This window comes from Neovison vison, chromosome 8 (genome assembly GCF_020171115.1).
Source record: "Neovison vison isolate M4711 chromosome 8, ASM_NN_V1, whole genome shotgun sequence".
Lineage (NCBI taxonomy): Eukaryota > Metazoa > Chordata > Mammalia > Carnivora > Mustelidae > Neogale > Neogale vison.
The window spans coordinates 46,946,044-46,964,070 of record NC_058098.1 but is presented as its reverse complement, the minus strand read 5'-3'; positions in this window follow the sequence as shown (position 1 = coordinate 46,964,070).

Below are 18,027 nucleotides of genomic sequence, written 5' to 3'. Positions count from 1 at the left end.
CTGTGATTTTACGGGTCCAGCTAGGGCTGGACGTCCTGAGGGCCGAAGGACGGATTCAAGGGTTCCCGAACGGCCTCGGGAACTGACCCAGAAGGCAGAGAAAGGAGAGGCCGACTCTGTGCCAAAATCGTGAATTAAAGTGAGGCAGGAGAGTGCCTGCCACCCCCCCCACCCCTCCCGCTCCGCCCTGGGGGCTTGGAAGCTGGCGGAGGCAGGAAGGGTCGTTCAGGGTCCTGCTTGGAGTGACGGTCACGCCTACTTTATGTTTCCTGCGTCGCTTTAATTTTTGGTGGGACTCTCTCAGGAAGCCATTTGGGTGCAAACGAAACGTGCCAGTCGCAATAGGCCACGGTGTTCCCGGGAGCCGTGTATTTCGTAGTCTTCGGAAGAAACCTAAACACGCCTATGAAAGCCCGATTCGGGTCCCGCTGGGCTGAAGAAGCAACCTTGGCTTGCTTTTCGGTTCTGCCAGAAAGGACCCGAGGGAGGGAAACACAGGAAGCATCCCAGGAGGGCCTTGGGCAGAGCCTGGCCTAACGACCAACCGGGGTAGCCAGCAGCCTCCCGCCGGGAACGCAGGATCAGCGCAGGCTCGGAGTGAGCAGGGTCAGAATCCTGGGTCTTCCTTCCGACAGCCGCACCTCGGGCCTGCGGAGCCCCCAGTTGCTCCCGCCTGTGCCCTGGTTCAGCCCAGCCCCGGAGTTTTTCTCTATGATTTTAAGAACTCTGTCAAACTGGATCTCTTAATTTTATTTTTCAGAAAAGTAGTACGGACTATAAATGTACTTTAATGCACCAGGTTATATTGTGCTCCTCCCCCCCCCCGCCAAAGATTTGCAAAGTCGATCCCACCCATCACACTTAAAAAATACTAATGGTAAGAAGATATTTGGGTGGAAGCGCTGACCCCGAAGAGGGAATTGCAAACCCTCCGCGAAAATTTTGAACAGCAAACAAGCTCGTCGGAACCGGGAACGTGAGATAAAGGCAATGAAATGCCATTCCGAGTGTCCGCTGTAGTGGGAGGGGGTAGGGGAACGAGAGGAAGGAGGATTCAAGGCCGAATTGGCTCCTTTGCGGGTGGTCCCCCGCCGACTGCTGGGCTGGTGCGACCTCCTCTCCAAGTAGACTCACAGGGAAGTGGGGTGAGGGAGTTGCGCCCTGCACCTGCCGCTTGACTTTAGAATACACACTGCAAAACCAAACGACGGGTGTTGAAAATGGTGCCAGTTAGCATTAAAATAAGAACCCCAAGAAGAAGCAATACCGTCTTCGACCTGGGTCCCGCCGCTAATTTCCACTCGGTCTGCTGGTCACCAAGGTGGGCTTGAAGTTCTTTGCCAAGCCTCGCATTTTATTTGCTATCCTGGAAATGTTTATTATCGAAAGCGGGTCAAGTCGGCAGTGGGGGCGGGGTGGGGACGGATAGCGAGTCATGTCTGACTGCACGGGCTGCTGTTGGAAATGCAAGAGGAGAGAAAATTTTTTTTGTCACTTTCCTAAAATGAAAGAATAGATGCGTATTTTCCGCGTGAATAACAAAACAGTCCTGGGATTCCGTTCAAAGAGGTAGGGGGAAAAAATCGAAAAACATCTGCCATAAGACTCCCACAAGAAATAAACACAGATAAATTGAGCATGGCAAATGAAGATCTAAGATACTTTCTATCCTGTGATGCAGGAATCTAACTACTGCATTTGCAGCATTCCTTTTGGAGTAGAAACATTTTAAATGTCACATTTGTGTGATAAAAATAAACTATGGAAAAACCACGCGATTTGCAGGAAGGAATGGTTTCTTTGAACCTTCTGCAGGAGCAGCGTCGTTGTCATTATTGCATGTGTTCAAACAGGCACCAAATCCAGGGTTTCCTTTACACTTAAATCTCGCCTGTTTCCCTGGCCATGGTCATGTCAGATAAGCTTCAACATCCGTTATAAAATGACCTGTACTGTTTAATTAGATCTATTTCATTTTATTCCATCAACAAAAAATCCTGCACAGGGCTTCAGGCATTAGTCAAAATACCACCTTTGCAGTGAGCTCTCAAAAATGTTTATGTGACAGTGCTAAAAGTCTAAACAGCAATTTTAAAGTGGAAATATTTGGGAAACTTTAAATGTCCATGGGGCATATCTCCTGTAAAGAGTATGGTACTTGGAAAAGGAGAGATCCAGGAGTAGCCACATGGGTACAAAAGATAGAAGTGACAGTTTTGAAGGGAAGCGAGAAAGCGAGAAGGTGATGGCATGCCTGCCCGGAAGATGGCTTGTGTAGGCAGCAGTGGGCAAGGGTTTCCTGCTGCCTGAGAGGATGCCCCGGTGAATCAGACATGCTCTGTTGCAAATACTGACACATCTGAGACATTCATACTGACCAGCCTAATTGGAACCAGCTTGAAGTGAGCTGCCCTTGAATGCTTTGGAAATTTCTCATCCTCCGTGGTTATAGAACCTGGATATGAATGAGGCTGTGGGAACTGGAGGGCAAGAGGAGAGCCCTTTTTCCTGAATTAAAGATAATGCCCAGCCAGTCCGGTTTACCTGAATTTGTCTGGTTTCTTATAAAAGATCAGTCCTCTTCAGTCTTCTACGTGTGCTTCTATGTGTGTTTGTGTGTGTGTGTTTGTGTGTGTGTAATTCAAGCGCTGGAAACTGGGTAGTTAAGAGGTTTTGCAGAATGATTGTTGTAATAATAAGTTGGGCACAAAAGAGAAAGGAATGCTGAAACCTGCTGTCAGATGATTCTCAACTTCCCTTAGGCAGATGGACACTGAAGCAGGAGTACTGTCCCCATTTTGTTTATGTATTTCTTGCATGCTTAAAAACTTCTCATTCATAGTTAGATGTTACTTTAGTTTTTGTATCCTCCGTGCTATTTAGAAACGTTGCTATTTTGGAATAAAAGTTTTGTTCCCTATTTGTGGGTTTGTCTGTAGCATAAGCTTAGAAGTTTTGAAGGCCTCCAGAACTGCATATTCTCAAAGTATGCTCTCCACGTTCATTTAATTTTTCATATGCATATTCTGATGCTATTTCTCCCTAGGATGCCGCTTAAATCATTTTCCTTGTCAGAAATCAAGTGTCCTTTATGATGAGCTTTCTTTCACACACAAATGGGGAATTTTACTTGTAACTTTTTACTGGTGGCTTGTAGCTAATCATTGTTTGATAACTTTTTTTGTCTAATTGCTGCGATATCCCAAAGCCTGCTACATATACGTATATATATTTAATATGTCCGCAGCTTGGTGATGGTTTTGATTTTCTCCCCCCTCCCCCTTGTGTATGGGCTATGGAGTTTTATTGAAGACCCGTAATGCCTCCGGTTTTGATTTAGTGTTTTGGAGTTTGTGATCTCATTGCCCGGTATGGAAAATATTAGACAGGGTCTGCAGATTGTATGCAGGGAAACACCCGCATCACCATCGTGAGCTCAGGGCTCGTCCCTGGTGCTGCAATAAGCTGACTGCACAGCCATCTAGAATCAATGTTCAGTTTTTATGCCTTTGAATGAAGACCACTTCAGCCAGTCCCGCTTATGCAAAAAGGGTTCTTGAAGACACTGCTTCTCCAGGTGGCTGCACGTTAGAATCCCCAGGGCGCGGGGGGGGGGGGGGGGGGGGGGCGGCTTTAGAACATTTGATGCCTGCGTCCCACCCCCAGAGATTCTGGTTTATTGTTGGGTTACAGCCTGGATGCCAGAATTTTGAAGAGCTGCCCAGGTGACTCTAATGTGCATTAAAGTTTTGGAATCTCTGCCTTAGGGAAGGGACTATAGAATGTGACGCATCTTGCTTTTTCAGTTTTCCAGGATCATAATACATGAAAACATGTTTAAATCCACGTCTAAAACATCCATCCTGTGCATTTTTATACAGTGTCACTCTGGCTCTTGGAAACAGCTGAAAAGGAAGATCACTGCCTTCTCAGTCTGTTTGCTGCTCTAGGCTTGCTGTTTTTTGTCTTTTTTTTAAAACAAGAACTCTCTGTCTCCCTGTCCCATGCAGGTGATCACAGCCTCCTGGTTAAGTGTAACCATCTGCACAGTGAGCTGGGGGCGGGGGCCACCCTGGAGGGAGCAATTGACAACCATTCCTGTTGAAGAAGATGGACTTTGAGAGAGGTGGCAGGGAATCAGAAACCTTACCCCAAAGGAGTCAGAATAATTGCATTGTCCAAGGAGGTGGGAGCCCAGCTAGACTTTTAACATTGTAAAGTAACATTGTATCTGAGACGCCTAACAAAACAGGGCAGGCAAAACCCTCAAGCTTCTGGTAGTATCTAAGGAACACTGAACCTTCCCTTCAAGTTTTTCTGATCATTGCTCTTATGGTCAGCATTATTTGCCATGCTTTTAGGGTGGACAACTTTTTTACAAAGGCTCTGGTGGTGTTGCATTTTAGACCTCTGGGCTACTTTCCCACAAGACTGCTGTCTTGGGTATAACAATAGAAATGTCAATATCATGAGGGGAGGGTAAAAAGAGAAGGAGGGAGAAGGTAAGAGAAAGAAGGAGAAATACTTCATGTATCTTTTAAGTCTCAGAAATCAATTAAAAGAAAACTGCTTTTCATTTCATTTATTAACCTTACGTTTATAATAAACATTAAGATTTAGCCTGCTTTATTTGTTGATTTTTATTATTTTATAAGCTTATGCATATTTCAAAATATAAACTGCATGTCATTTTTAAACAAGGTCCAAGAAAAGCTGAGAGTAAGTCTGTTGCTATAGGATCTAAATGTCTTTAACTTTTAAAGTGCAGGTTTTAAAGAGCCTTTTTAACCTATAAATTTTTGTTTTTAAGTCAGTGCTACAATTAAGAGAACAGATACATTAATTCCTGTGGGGCTTTTCAGCCTTGTTTATTTTTTTAAATCTTATTCAGGCACCTCTTGAGGAGACCTTAAAATGTACATTTTACAAAGTATCAATCTTGTAAAAAAATTCTTTATATTCATCTACTTTAATAAGATTATCCTGTTTATACTGTGTTCTAAGATAATGTTAAAATAATTTAAAGGTACATGAAAATAAATAAGAAGAACAATAAAAACTAAAGTGTCCTTAAAATGATCCAGCATTTCGCAGCAACAACCAGAAGCTTAAAGGCTCCAGGATTGTAAAAAGGCAGTAACAGATGCTGAACACGGACAGAACTGTAGACCTACAAACGGATATGCTGAGAAAATGAATTTTGACAGCGTTTCTAAGCATTGAGACATTGGCAAAGTGGATAACTGAATTAATAGCCGTCCGACTGGGAAATACTCAGCATTTGGAATATTGCCTCTTGACAGACCAGGAGGCGAGAAATTTGCTCCCCTGTAATGGGGCAGGAACAGAGGTGCCGTCCATTTCTCTTTTTGTAATAACACCTCTGGTTGAGCCAAGACTCTGCCTGGTCTCATGTCTCTTCTGTAATTACGTTTCACAAAATACAACCCAGGTCATTTTGCAAGGAGCTGGTCTTTGCATGTGTGGGACATGTGTTCGTGTTTGCAATGTCAGCCAACTGATTTGGGCAGAACGAATCTGGCACTTTCATCTTAGTCTTTCTTTAAACTGGGGCGTAGGTAACTCTGGAAGAAGGGCAGCAGAACTGGCTGGGCTTGGAGACCAGCAGAGCTTTAATTTGGATGAATAGCCTTAGGTACAGTTTGATGGCGGTTTAATGGCCCCATAGGCTTGAGGTGCTGCTGTCATTTTAAGGCTGTACTCACCCTGCCCTTCATCACAGAGCGAATGGGGATTTAATTTGATGGCTCTCTGTTCTCACTGGGCCTTTAGAGCCTTTATTTGTGTCTCTAATATTTAAGCGGATGGGAAGGTTGGGGAAATTTATGATCAGATGTGATTAGAGCTACCATTCATGGCAAGATCGTGTGTTTTTAATTGTGGAGTTGGTGCAGAGGGTCTACAACTTCTCTTTAAGCCTCGCTATCTATTGAATCAAAAATGCGCGTGCACCTCCAACTCAGAAAATGACCTGGCTACATAAAGCACAACATTGATGAGCCTGGGCTTTTATTAGTTCTAAAGTCCCCTTTGGAATCCAGGCTTTACCACTTACTGAGACCTAACCCCCTGGGTCTCTGTGGGCTCACCTACAAGAGAGGGTCATAGTGAGGATTAACTGCTCCAACTCTGGGAAATGCTTCACAACAGGAGGTGGTTAATCAGTGGCCATTGTTCTCATTACATTATTTTTCCATATTTTTAAGAAACTAATACATTTTAATTTTTGTCTCTTTTCTGGGACATCTGTTAGACATGCAGTGGGTGATTTGCTAATAGAAATATTTATAAATCAAGCTGTATTAAATTGTGTCTTCAGAAGAAAACAGCTTAAAGCATTTTCCTGAGTTTCTGTTTGTTTGCCACATTCTTTTGTGGTTCGGAGGCACGGGACTGGCTCAGGGCACTGAAGTGACACCCGCTGGGTAGATGGGGTCTACTGTCAAAGGAAGGCAAGTAACAGAGGTATCAAGTAGCAGTTGTAAACTCTCCATTTTGAGAAAAGTAAGGACGAAGGAAATCAATAGTTGGCCCAGAGTTTTCCAGTAACATTGGAGAACTGTGGTTTTTGTTGCAGCCAGTTCTTCTGGAAATGTTGTGCCCTGTGCTAACAGGATCCTGGGCCTGTTCTGGCTTTACCGGCTGTAATGTCACTCTCTTCCTTTGTCAGAGATAAGAAGACCTTTTACTTCTGTGTTTACTTTCTTGCTCTTTTGTCCTGAGTGGAAGGTTTTTCCCTTGATTGCCTGCCTTTTAAACATGTTCTTTCTCCCAGAGGAAGCAGCCTTCACAGGGAATAAGCCTAGTGTCTTATGAACCAAACCCAAGGTTTTGGTCTCCCCACAGAGACCCCTGCTTTGATGGCATGTCCCTGGCTGAATGAGAGTGAGGTTTGAGTCCCCTACCACAAATTACCATTTCTCCCCAGAAATTCACATGTCTCTTGAGTTGTGCCACATTTTTTATTTTTTCCCCATGCCCTAAAGTGCCTCAAATCCAAGATTTTGGTAATGTGGTACCTTCTATTCTTATAAAGGTCAGTACCCTTGAGATAACCAGGCTACTTGTTATTTATACCTCATTCACGGAGGCAGAGTGCTTTAGTGTTCTGATGGCCTCTGTTTGTTGTATGGCAGGTGCTTTATGTACTGCAGTGGGCACTGTTGGGTGCTGCCCAGATGCCTCACCCACCATGCCAGCTCTGAGACATTCACCTCTGCCACTATGAGTGCTGATGCCGGCAGTTTGCAGCTAAGCCCCTTCCCATTTCTCCGGGCTGATGACAGCCATCACACCCACACAGACATCCCCTTTCTGGGGGCAGCCCACATCTAATGACTGATCATGTGGCGGTACTAAGTCTCAAAGAAGGGCACCTGTGAAGGACTATCTCAGTGCCAGAGCTCAAGGGGGACAGTGAAGGCTTTTGTTGCCACTGCATCACAACCAATCTTCTCCCCTAGCTCGACTGCGGACCCTCGTCCCTCCGAGTGTCAACCCCCAAGACATTCTGCAATAAAACTCCCACCAAAAATTCCAACTCAGCCTGCTTCATGGAGCCCAACCCATGATGTATATTACCTCGTTTGCTGATCGTGTGGGTTTGTTCCAAAGATGAAGGGTGAAGGCATGGAGCAAATATCATTGCCACCAAATCACAGAGGGATGGAAGCCGGGGTGGTTTCCAACTGCCCCACCATCCACCTGCCCAACTGAGGGAGCTGCATTAAGCAGGTGGCAGTTCTCAGAGAAGGGAAATTATTTAGGAGGGAGCTGGGGAATCTCTAGCAGGGCCATCTCAGATTAACATCAGGGTTCTTAGAATCTGAGAAGCAAGAGAAAAGCACTAAGCATGAAGGCATTGGGGTGGGGGGGCTCGGAGACAAAGACCGTGGTTTAAAACTGTGGTCTGGCTCTGTTTCCAATGTATGTAAATTTCTGTAATGAAAATACAACGGAACTCCTAGGGTCTCCACGAATTAGAATTAAGGACTATGAACTGTGTTGGTGGGCTTGTACCAGCTCTAAAAAATAGTTTCACCAAGCAAATTAATCAACTAGCATCGATTACAAGGGAAACTTATATCTACTGAAAAATAAAATGACTTTCAGACTCTTTAGAAGGGTTGCATTAATGGGTACTTCATTTGCGAAAATATAAAGTTCTTTCTACAATTAACGCTTGGGTGGTAATTCAGGGCTTAGGATCAAGATGTAGTTACTGTTCCTTATAGACTTTATGTTCTGGTCACCTGTTTCTTAAACTTGCTTAGGCATCTCCAGCTGGTGCTTGACCATGGGATAGAGGGAGCTGCCAGCCATGGGAAAGTACATCCTCCTGAAATGTTAATCTCGCCTAATGATTTTGGAAAATAACATTATTTTTATATCAAAACAAACATGGACCCTATGTTTCTAGCAGTATCACTTATAATAGCCAAATTTGGAAGCAGTCCAAGTGTCCACTGACTGATGAATGGATAAAGAAGAAAAAATATATATATATATATGCATTTGCATATATATATGCAATGGAATATTACTCAGCCATAAAAAGCATGAAATCTTGCCATTTGCCAAGACCTAAGTGGAGTTAGAAAGTATAATGCTAAGCAAAATAAGTCAGAGAAAGACAAATACCATATAATTTCACTCATATGTGGAATTCAGGTAACAAACAAGGGGCGCCTAAATGGCTCAGTAGGTTGAGCATCTGCCTTGGGCTCAGGTCATGACCGCAGGGTCCTGGGATTGAGCCCTGAGTTGGGCTTACTGCTCAGTAGGAAGCCTGCTTCTCCCTCTCCCTCTCTGCCTCCCCCAGCTTGTGCACATGTGCACACTCTCTTTCTCTTCCTTTCTGTCAAATAAATAAATAAAATCTTTTAAAAAATAAGTAATGAAACAAATGAGGAAAGGAAGAAAAAAAAACTAACAGAGAGACAAACCAAGAAACAGATTTTTAACTATAGAGAACAAACTGATAGTTACCAAAGGAGCGGTGGGTGGGGGATGGGGGAGATAGGGATGGGGATGAAGGAGTGCACTCATCATGATGAGCACTGAACGATGTATGGAATTGTTAAACCACTACATTGTACAACTGAAACTAATATAATACTGTATGTTAACTATACTGAATTAAAATTAAATATATATTTTTAAAAAACAAAAATTTTCTTCCTAAAAAAAAAAAAAAAGCCAAAAACCAAAAAACAAGCATGGATTCTTCATGGCATAGGATACAAAATTTTTGCCCATTTGAAGAACAAAATAGATGTCACTCTGGAGCCTATGGGCATCAGGGAGAGTGCTGTGGTGGACGTCTCTGCGCCCCAGGGCAGGCAGAGTGAATCAGAGGTAAAAACATAGTTCCGAGGTGGAAGAGGTCACATATGGCTAGGGGCCACTGGGCGTTCGGGGAAGGAGTTAGTTTCTGAGATCAGCCTTAAAGGGTGAGTGGATTTTGACAGGTGGAGGCCCAGAGAGCTAAGGAGGAGCAGGAAGGGCCTTTCCAGGAAAGATAAGTGAGCAAAAGGAAGGTCATGGGAAAGCAGAAGTGAAGATTAAACAGTTTGGTTTGGGAGGGAAGCAGGGCCCCACACAGAAAGTGGTGGCAGGGAAAGCAGGATGGGGCATGGAGGCGGTGCAGTGGAGGCCTTGGAAAACCAGTCAAGAGGCAGCTGTGGAATTTGGGGGCTCCACGGGGAGAAACTGCTGAGCTGAGCCCCAAGTCCTAGAGGGAATAGCACTGGCTTCAGAACCCAGACTGTGCAGACCGAGGGTGACTCCCGGCTCCCCTACTTTCCTCCTGTGGACAAGGCATCAAACCTATGGTTTTGCCATCTGGAAAATGGGATCACAATAGAACCTGTTTCTTGAGGATGCCAGGAGGTAATGAGATGAGGAAGATAAGGCACTTAGTACAGTGTCAGCTGCATAGCAAGTGCTCAATAAATGTTATAGTAACAATTATTGGTTATAATGATACATAACACTTTTAATATAACATATAGTGGCTATGATGGTTCTCAAGACAAATGAGTGAGAAATCAAGAGAAAGCCAGATGAGCTGGGAAGGCCAGAGAGGAAAGCCACACAGGCAGGCATTTTGCTCTGCTAACTGTAAAACACTCTAAGTTATTCACTAAGGCAGAATTACTGCAAGCCTCAGCCTGCTGGCCTCCAATATATTTATCCCTGGAGAACAACAGGACGTCATTTTAAAAATCCTTTTTAGTTGAGGTATGCTTTCAAAATGTTCTCCCCCACCATCCCACCCCCACACCCCAAAGTCCCACCCCAAAACACTCAGAATGGGAGCAGCCACTGGACAGCAAAATGGTGCTTTAGGGATAACCTGGAGGGTCCAGGGGCGAGAGGGAAGCATCATATGGAAAGCATCATATCCAGGGCCTGCCTGGAGATCGATGAGCCAGGCCTGTGGGTGGGACCACTTACACCTACCAGTACAGTTCTCTTCCCTGAGGACGTTACACACCTTTGAGTCATTCTTTAAAATTTGACTTTGGGGCGTCTAAGAGGCTCAGCCGGTGAAACAGCTGACTCTCAATTTCAGCTCAAGTCATGATTTCAGGGTCCTGAGATCAAGCCCTGCCTGGGACTCTGTGCTGAGTGTGGAACCTGCTTGAGATTCTCTCCTTCTCCCTCTGCTCCTGCTCACCCTCCCACTCCCAAGTTGTCCTCTCCAAACAAACAAACAAACAAATAATTTTAAATTGACTTTAGTTTTTGTCAATAGATAAGACATTCATATGACCCAAGGGTCTAAAAGTTATAAAAAGCATCCCTTTGAGAAGTCTTGTTCTTATCCACATCCTGTCCTGTCCCCTCTCTGAAAATTACGGACACATTCTTGTTATTTGTTTTTCTGTCCTTTTATGCAAATACATGAGAAGAAGAACACGTCTTTCCCCGCTCTCTTCCACGAAAGGCAGCGTGCCAGACACATTGCTCTGCGTGTGGCTGTTTTCACTTATCTTGGAGATCTTCTATGTCAGCACATGAAGAACTTCACGTTCTTTTCTTAGTAGCTGCATAGTGTTCCACTGTCTGAGTACCAGAGTTTATTCAGTGTTTGAATTATGTCCAATCTTCTGCTATGTTGTGGTACACAGGTATGCATCTGTGGGATAAATTCCAGAAGTGGAATTTCTGTGCCAAAGGATATATGCATCATAATCTTGATAAATACTGCCAAATGGTCCTCCATGAGAGTTGTGCCATTTTGCACTTCCCAAAGCAACTTTTTTCAGCCAATCTTTAGGGGTTGGATGGTGTATTGTTGCAGTTATAGTTTGCATTTCTCTTTATATGCACTAGATGGAACATCTTATCACGTGTTGAAGGCATTTTGCAGTTCTTTTTTCTGTGAAATGTCTGTGCCCATTTTTATATTGGGTCGTTGGCTCTTTTCTCAGTCTCTAGGAAATCCTCATTTATTAGGGAGATTCACACTTTATCTGTAATATAAGAGGCAGAATTTTTTCCCCAGTTTCTCACTTGACTTTGACTTTGTTTACGGTGATTTTTTTTTTCACATAGAGATTCTTGACTTCTAGGAGTTGGATTTTTCCTTTTTCCTTTAATTTTATGAGTTCTGGATTTTGTGTCACCATTAAAAAAGCTTTCCTCCCTCCATGATACAAGCCTTTCATGCTTTCATCTGGTACTTTCCTGACTCCATGTTTTACGTTTAATCTGTGACCCACTGGCATTAACCTGAGTGTGTGGTGTGAGGTGTGGGTCTATCTTTTTCCAAAGGGCCACTTTGAGCTGACAACTGCACAGCTCATCAAGCTCCTGGCTTGATGAGGACTGAAGCTTCCTTACCCATGCTCTGGGCCTCTGATAATGTCATCACTTGCCATTCCCCTTGCGTATACATGGTTGCCCAGTGTCTCCTAAAATGCCCCTCTGACCATGCTGATCTTCAGTCGAAGACATCCAGTGCTCTCCAGCCCTCCTGGGCAGCACCTACGCTAAGTAACCCCATTGGTTCACTTCCACAAATGGCCCTGCTCAATGTCACCAAAGAAAGAGAGAAGTTCCTGTCTCACAGCCCCAACCAACTAAGTCATTCTCCCCAGTGGGCAGCCCCGCAGTGGGGTCCTCCCTTTCCTAGGATCATTATCTGCCTCAGGAAAGTAGCAGAATAAAATGGTTCAAACTAACAACAGGAGTAATATCATTTTTTAGTTAACCTTGTCATGCCCAAGGCACTGCTCCAAGTGCTTTATATATATACAAAATATTTAACACACAGAGCCTAAGCTACATGTGTTCAAAAAAATATTATTATTTGCAGCTCTATCTTCATCTTGTCTTACATCCCTATATGAGCTCTCTGTCTTTTGATGCTAGTCTGTTTGCTGTATCTGAAACATGTTAGAGTTCAAAAATTGTCTTCAGGCCTTTCACAAAAGGTGAAAAACTGCCCATTGATAAGACTGACAGCACTTGAACCCAACAACCAATCTTATCACAAAACGAGGAAGAGCCAGACCATGCCTGCCTCCATATGTTGCAGTAGGAAGCCCCAGGCCTGAAGAGTGAGCCTGAGTCTGATCAAAACTCTAGATCAAATTGCCAACTTACAGAACATGAAAGATAAAGATTGTTATTGAATGACCTCATGAGGATGCATTTAGTCAAATCCAAAATGTGAGAAACACTACACATGTAAGTGATGTAATTTATTCAATAAATAGATGGCAAGTGGTACCTGGGTGGCTCAGTGGGTTAAGCCTCTGCCTTCGGCTCTGGTCATGATCCCAATGTCCTGGGATCGAGCTTTCCCCTCTCTCTCTGTCTGCCTCTCTGCCTACTTGTGATCTCTGTCTGTCATATAAACAAATAAAATATTTAAATAAATAAATAAATGATAAGTTTTAAAAAGAGAGAAAATATAGGAGGACACGGCTTAGTCAGTAGAGTATGTGATCTTAATCTCAGGGTCACAAATTCAAGTTCCATGTTGGGCATGGAGAATACTTAAAATAAAAGTAAAATAAAATATTGAAAAGAGAGAACATAAAATAAATAAAAATAAAATTAAGATACATCAAAGAGCCCAAAGAGTTATATCAGCCAATAGAAAGAGTTGACCTTGACCAAATCCTGATTCAAAGAAAACAACTGCAAAAACTCATTTATTGTCCAAACATGGAAATAGGCACACTGACAAGATACGAAAAGATATTAAAGTTATTGTTAGTTATCTAGGTATATAATGGTATTTTGATTCTTAAAAATCCTCATCTCTTAGCTGTATATACTAAAACATTTACTGATAAAATAGCATCAGGGATTGACTTTACCACAATCTAGCACCTGTACTCTAGCACATTTCTTACCATGCACACTACATCAGAAGCTGTTCAGTCAGGATGCAGGTCCTATGTCCTTCCACTGGGCCTCAAGCATTGAGTTTCCAAGAGGCATTTGCTGAATTTTTCCAGCACAGAATTACATGAGCATAGGAGCATAACTTGGTTTCCCAATGCCCCTCAGTATGAGCGTTACCACTAGGCAAGCTGGGTCACATGAATCAGATAAGACACAGGTAGTTTGATGAGTTTTTCATTGAAGACATGGTCAAACCTATTTTTAATATCCAGTATCTTCCCCACAGGAGTGGGAAAATAGTGGTAGCAAAAGCCACCTACCCCTTTCTTAAGTGTTTGAGGCATACGAAATTAAGAAAATTTATGTGGTCAATTTCAAATGGTTCTTAAAACTTGTTTTGTTTTGTTTCCAAACATCGCTGAACTCAAATGGTTCTCCAAAGAATGGCCAGTCAACCATTCTGCACCTCCTGCTAAATGTCAACTTCCTGCTCACCTATAATTTATATAATTCCTGTTCATGTATAATATGTAGATCAAAATTTTGAGACTAAGTCTATACATATAATATGAAGCATACTTTTCTAGTGTTGATTTAATCACCACATCACCATGGGGGATACTAAAAAACTTATCCATCAGTGTTCCCTGCATGATATCACTGGGCAGAGTCTTTCCTAGACCCACTCCCCATTTGTCTTTCTTAAAGAACTGGCCTGGTTTGGGGCATCTGGGTGGCTTAGTCAGTTAAGTGTCAGACTCTTGATTTTGGCTCAGGTCATGACCTCAGGGTCGTGAGATCAGGCCCTGTGTCAGCCTCCATCCTCAGGGTGTAGTCTCCTTGTCCCTCTCCCTCTGCTCCTCCCTCTGCCTCTCTTGCTCTCTCTCTTAAATAAATAAATATTGAAAAAAAAAGAACTGGCTTGCTTCTCTCCAATGCAGAATTCTATAACCCATTCTGTTTTCCCCAAAGTTTAATGTTCAACTACCACAATTATATTGGATATCATCACTGGAGCATTTATTTCCTTTTGTAGAGGTGTTGGGGGAGCAGAGGGAGAAGGAGAGAGAGAATCTTAAGCAGGCTCCTAGCTCAGCACAGAGCCTGATGCAGGGCTCAATCTCATAAACCTGAGGTCATTGCCCAAGCCAAAATTAAGAGTCAGATGCTTAACCGATTGAGCCTTCCAGGTGCCCTCTTTTCTTCTTCTCCTTCTCCTCCTCCTCCTCCTCCTCCTTCTTCTTCTTCCTCTTCCTCTTCTTCCTTCTTCCTACTTTCTTTCTTCTTTCTTATTTTTTTAAAGTAAGCTCTAGGCCCATTGTGGGGCTTGAATTTGCGAACCAAAATCAAGAGTCACAGAGTCACATGCTCCACCGACTGAGCCAGCAGACCTGCCTGGAACATTTATGTCATAATCCTTTTGTGACCTTGCTATTTTACTGGTATTATTGATATGGAACATAAAATAAAAACAAGATTCTGAATTTTCAGGGAAGCTTGACATGTGTGGTAGCAGCCATCCCTGCTGGGTATGATGGTGACAAAGTCAGGTGTTGATGTGGTAGAAGACAAAGATGAGTGATGGCCTGGTATTTGGGGGAAGTTTTCCCTCTATTGATAATTGTCCTGGGTAAAACAGCTCTATCTGTGAATACGTTTTTTACCTCTGGAATGGGACATCAATCATCTCATTTCATGTGCTTCCCTCATCTCTTGGCTCACAGATATTTTATGGGCCATGGTGAACAGACAAGAGAGCACCATGTTATCCCTGATAACCACAAGCATATTCTGCCTACTGCTCCACAATGAAGGAAGGCAGCAACCACGGCAGGGTGTAAAGCTCAGATACAGCAAGGCCATGTGCACCATGGCCTTCAGGGTCATCAGCCCTTTTTGATGCTTTGCTTCACCTGCATGTGAATTGTCCTTGGTCATCACCACTCCCATACCAGAGCTGCCCTAGCCAAGAGCACCCACTGAGAAAGAGCTGCCCAGGATGGGTGTCTTGGTTGTCAGCTTACCCAGTGAGTGAAGTGTGCTCCTATAAGCCTGCTTTGCAGCAGTCCCAGAGGCACTGGGGAGGAAAAAAGATGTTCTTTGAACTCTGAATTTCACAAGAGTTGAAAAGCTTCCTAACATTGAAAAAGACTGATAAGAAATAAAGAATGAGAATGAAGTGCTTTTTTTTTTTTTTAAGATTTTATTTGTTTGTTAGAGAGAGAGAGACAGAGCGCAAGAACAGGCAGACAGAGTGGCAGGCTAGAGGCAGAGGGAGAAGCAGGCTCCCTGCCAAGCAAGGAGCCCGATGTGGGACTCGATCCCAGGACGCTGGGAGAATGACCTGAGCCGAAGGCAGCCGCCTAACCAACTGAGCCACCCAGGCGTCCCAAGAATGAAGTGCTTTTAAATTAAGTCTGCTTAGAGGGAACATGCCTTCTGTCCATGTGCCTTTTTTGTGCCAGACATTATTTTAAGCATTTGTAAGTAATACCTTATGTGAGCCTCACATCAGCCCTTGGAATTTAAACTAATATGGAATTAGTTTCCTACTGTACAGATGAGAATATTGAGGCACACAGAGGCCTGATGTGTCCCTGGCCACACAAACCAGGAAGTGGCTAAGCCAGGATTTGAAACTGGCATCTGCCTCCAGGGTATACATTTATTCCCTATGCTATGAAGATGGAAGCATTGAGAAACAGACACTCTGTTCTCAGTTAAGAAGGCTTCATCCCTCCTTTGAGATCTATTACACAGTCCACTCAGAATTTCCCAGGACTGATTTCTGGCCAGCTATCCAGGTCCTGAATGTCTCCTGCACAATCTCTGGCTTCCCACCTGGAGATGTGTTGACTGCTCACTTGTACCCTCACTGGGAGGTGGCTGGTGGGAAGCCAGATGATGGTAGGCAATTGGGAAATTTGGCTAAGGCTGGTTTCAAAACTAATTGGTAGAGGAGATGCTTGCTTGAAGGTAATTTATAAAGTGAAAACCTGGGATAATTTGAATGTTTCAATTATACATCCATTACTTTTTGACTGGAGGCTTGGGTCCTGCGGACAACAGGTCCCCAAAGCCCTAAGACTGATTAAGAAACTGTGTCTGTATATTTTATTGGGAGAGTATCCTTTGTTTTCATTATATTGTTAAAGAATTTAACTAAAGAAAAAAATCTAAAACCATTATTTTCTTTGTTTTTCAAACTTGTGGATAAATGAAAGTTTATTGTTAAATAGGCTTGGTGACAAGTAAAAAATCACTTGAGGTAGCACAGCAAGTTTTATTGTTTTTACCAGGAATCAACTTAGCCTCTCCAAAGACATGTTGAACTTGGAATCAGAAGACATTGGTTATGGAGCCAGCTTAACCACTGACCAGCATGTGCCCCAAGGATAGTTGTTACTGCTCCTTCTCAGCCAGCTTATCTGTGAAGGAGCATAACAATATCTGCCTTGCCTACTAACTACGGTGGTTCCGTTGTGGGTCTAAAAATTATAAAATTGCCTTGAGAAGTACTTGGACCCCAGTGAATGTCCCCCAGAGTCAGTATATAATGCTGCTTTAAGTTTTGGAGAGTGCTGAAAGACAAGCAGTCATCCTAACTCACCGAAAAATCCCATAGATCTTTTCCTTCTCTGAAAGGTGGGCATTGGAAAGAGATTCACTTGTCCTTTCTTAGGTTGGATGTTGGGAAACACCACTGTTTTCCCAGGTTGCAAGTACTCTGGCCTCCCCAGGGACCCAAGAGCTGTGATGCAGAGAGGGGAGAGCCTGGGTGCTAGGGCATGTGTAAGCCTGGGTTTCCTTCATCTTATGAGTCAATGGCTTGGCCACAGCTCCATCTCAGGTTATGAATCACACTGACCAGGCAGGAGTAAGATGGGGTTACAGTACCTGGGCTGGGCCCAATCTTGCCCACAAATTGCTAACTGAACATGGCCATTGCTTACAAACTCAGGCTTCCCTGGCAACAGCAGCTACTGAGATTCATTCATTTCAAGGGCCCAAAATCCAGTGATCAATCAAGCCCATGTTGAAGAGCCCCTTCTTAAGCCCCATAAGGCTTCAGGGTCTCTGTTTGAAAAAAATGTATATTCTTTGGTCTGGTGGCTTTGTATCACTGAGTCTAATGACTGTTTCTATTTAATTTTCAGATGCTTAATTACAGTGGAACACTTCAACACCATTAAATTAAAACAAGCTACTAGCTCATTCTTGATTGTGGCCTGGCACACTTCCAAATGACGTTTACAGCAATATCAGATATTTAATTCATACCACACATTTTGCTAACTTCGGAACAAAACAGGAAAATGCCTTCCACAGATTCATTTATGAACTAGGAACACTTCCACCGGGGAGAGGGCTGGGGCAGTGTGTCCCATCTGCTAATGAGTTTTTAGTGTTTCGAGGAGACCAGAGTCCCTTTGCTTTTGGTATAATGATTTTCCAATTTGGTTTTCATAAGGACTGCTTATATTACATTTTGTGAAAAATAATGAAATTACACATTTCTTGTAATCATGGTCTTATTTACATGGTCACGTGACCAAGCCTATTATTTGGACTTGGCAAATGAGCAGACATGCCATTAATCCCCAGGCTTTTGTGTGGAAAGCAAGCTTTTTAGGTGCCATG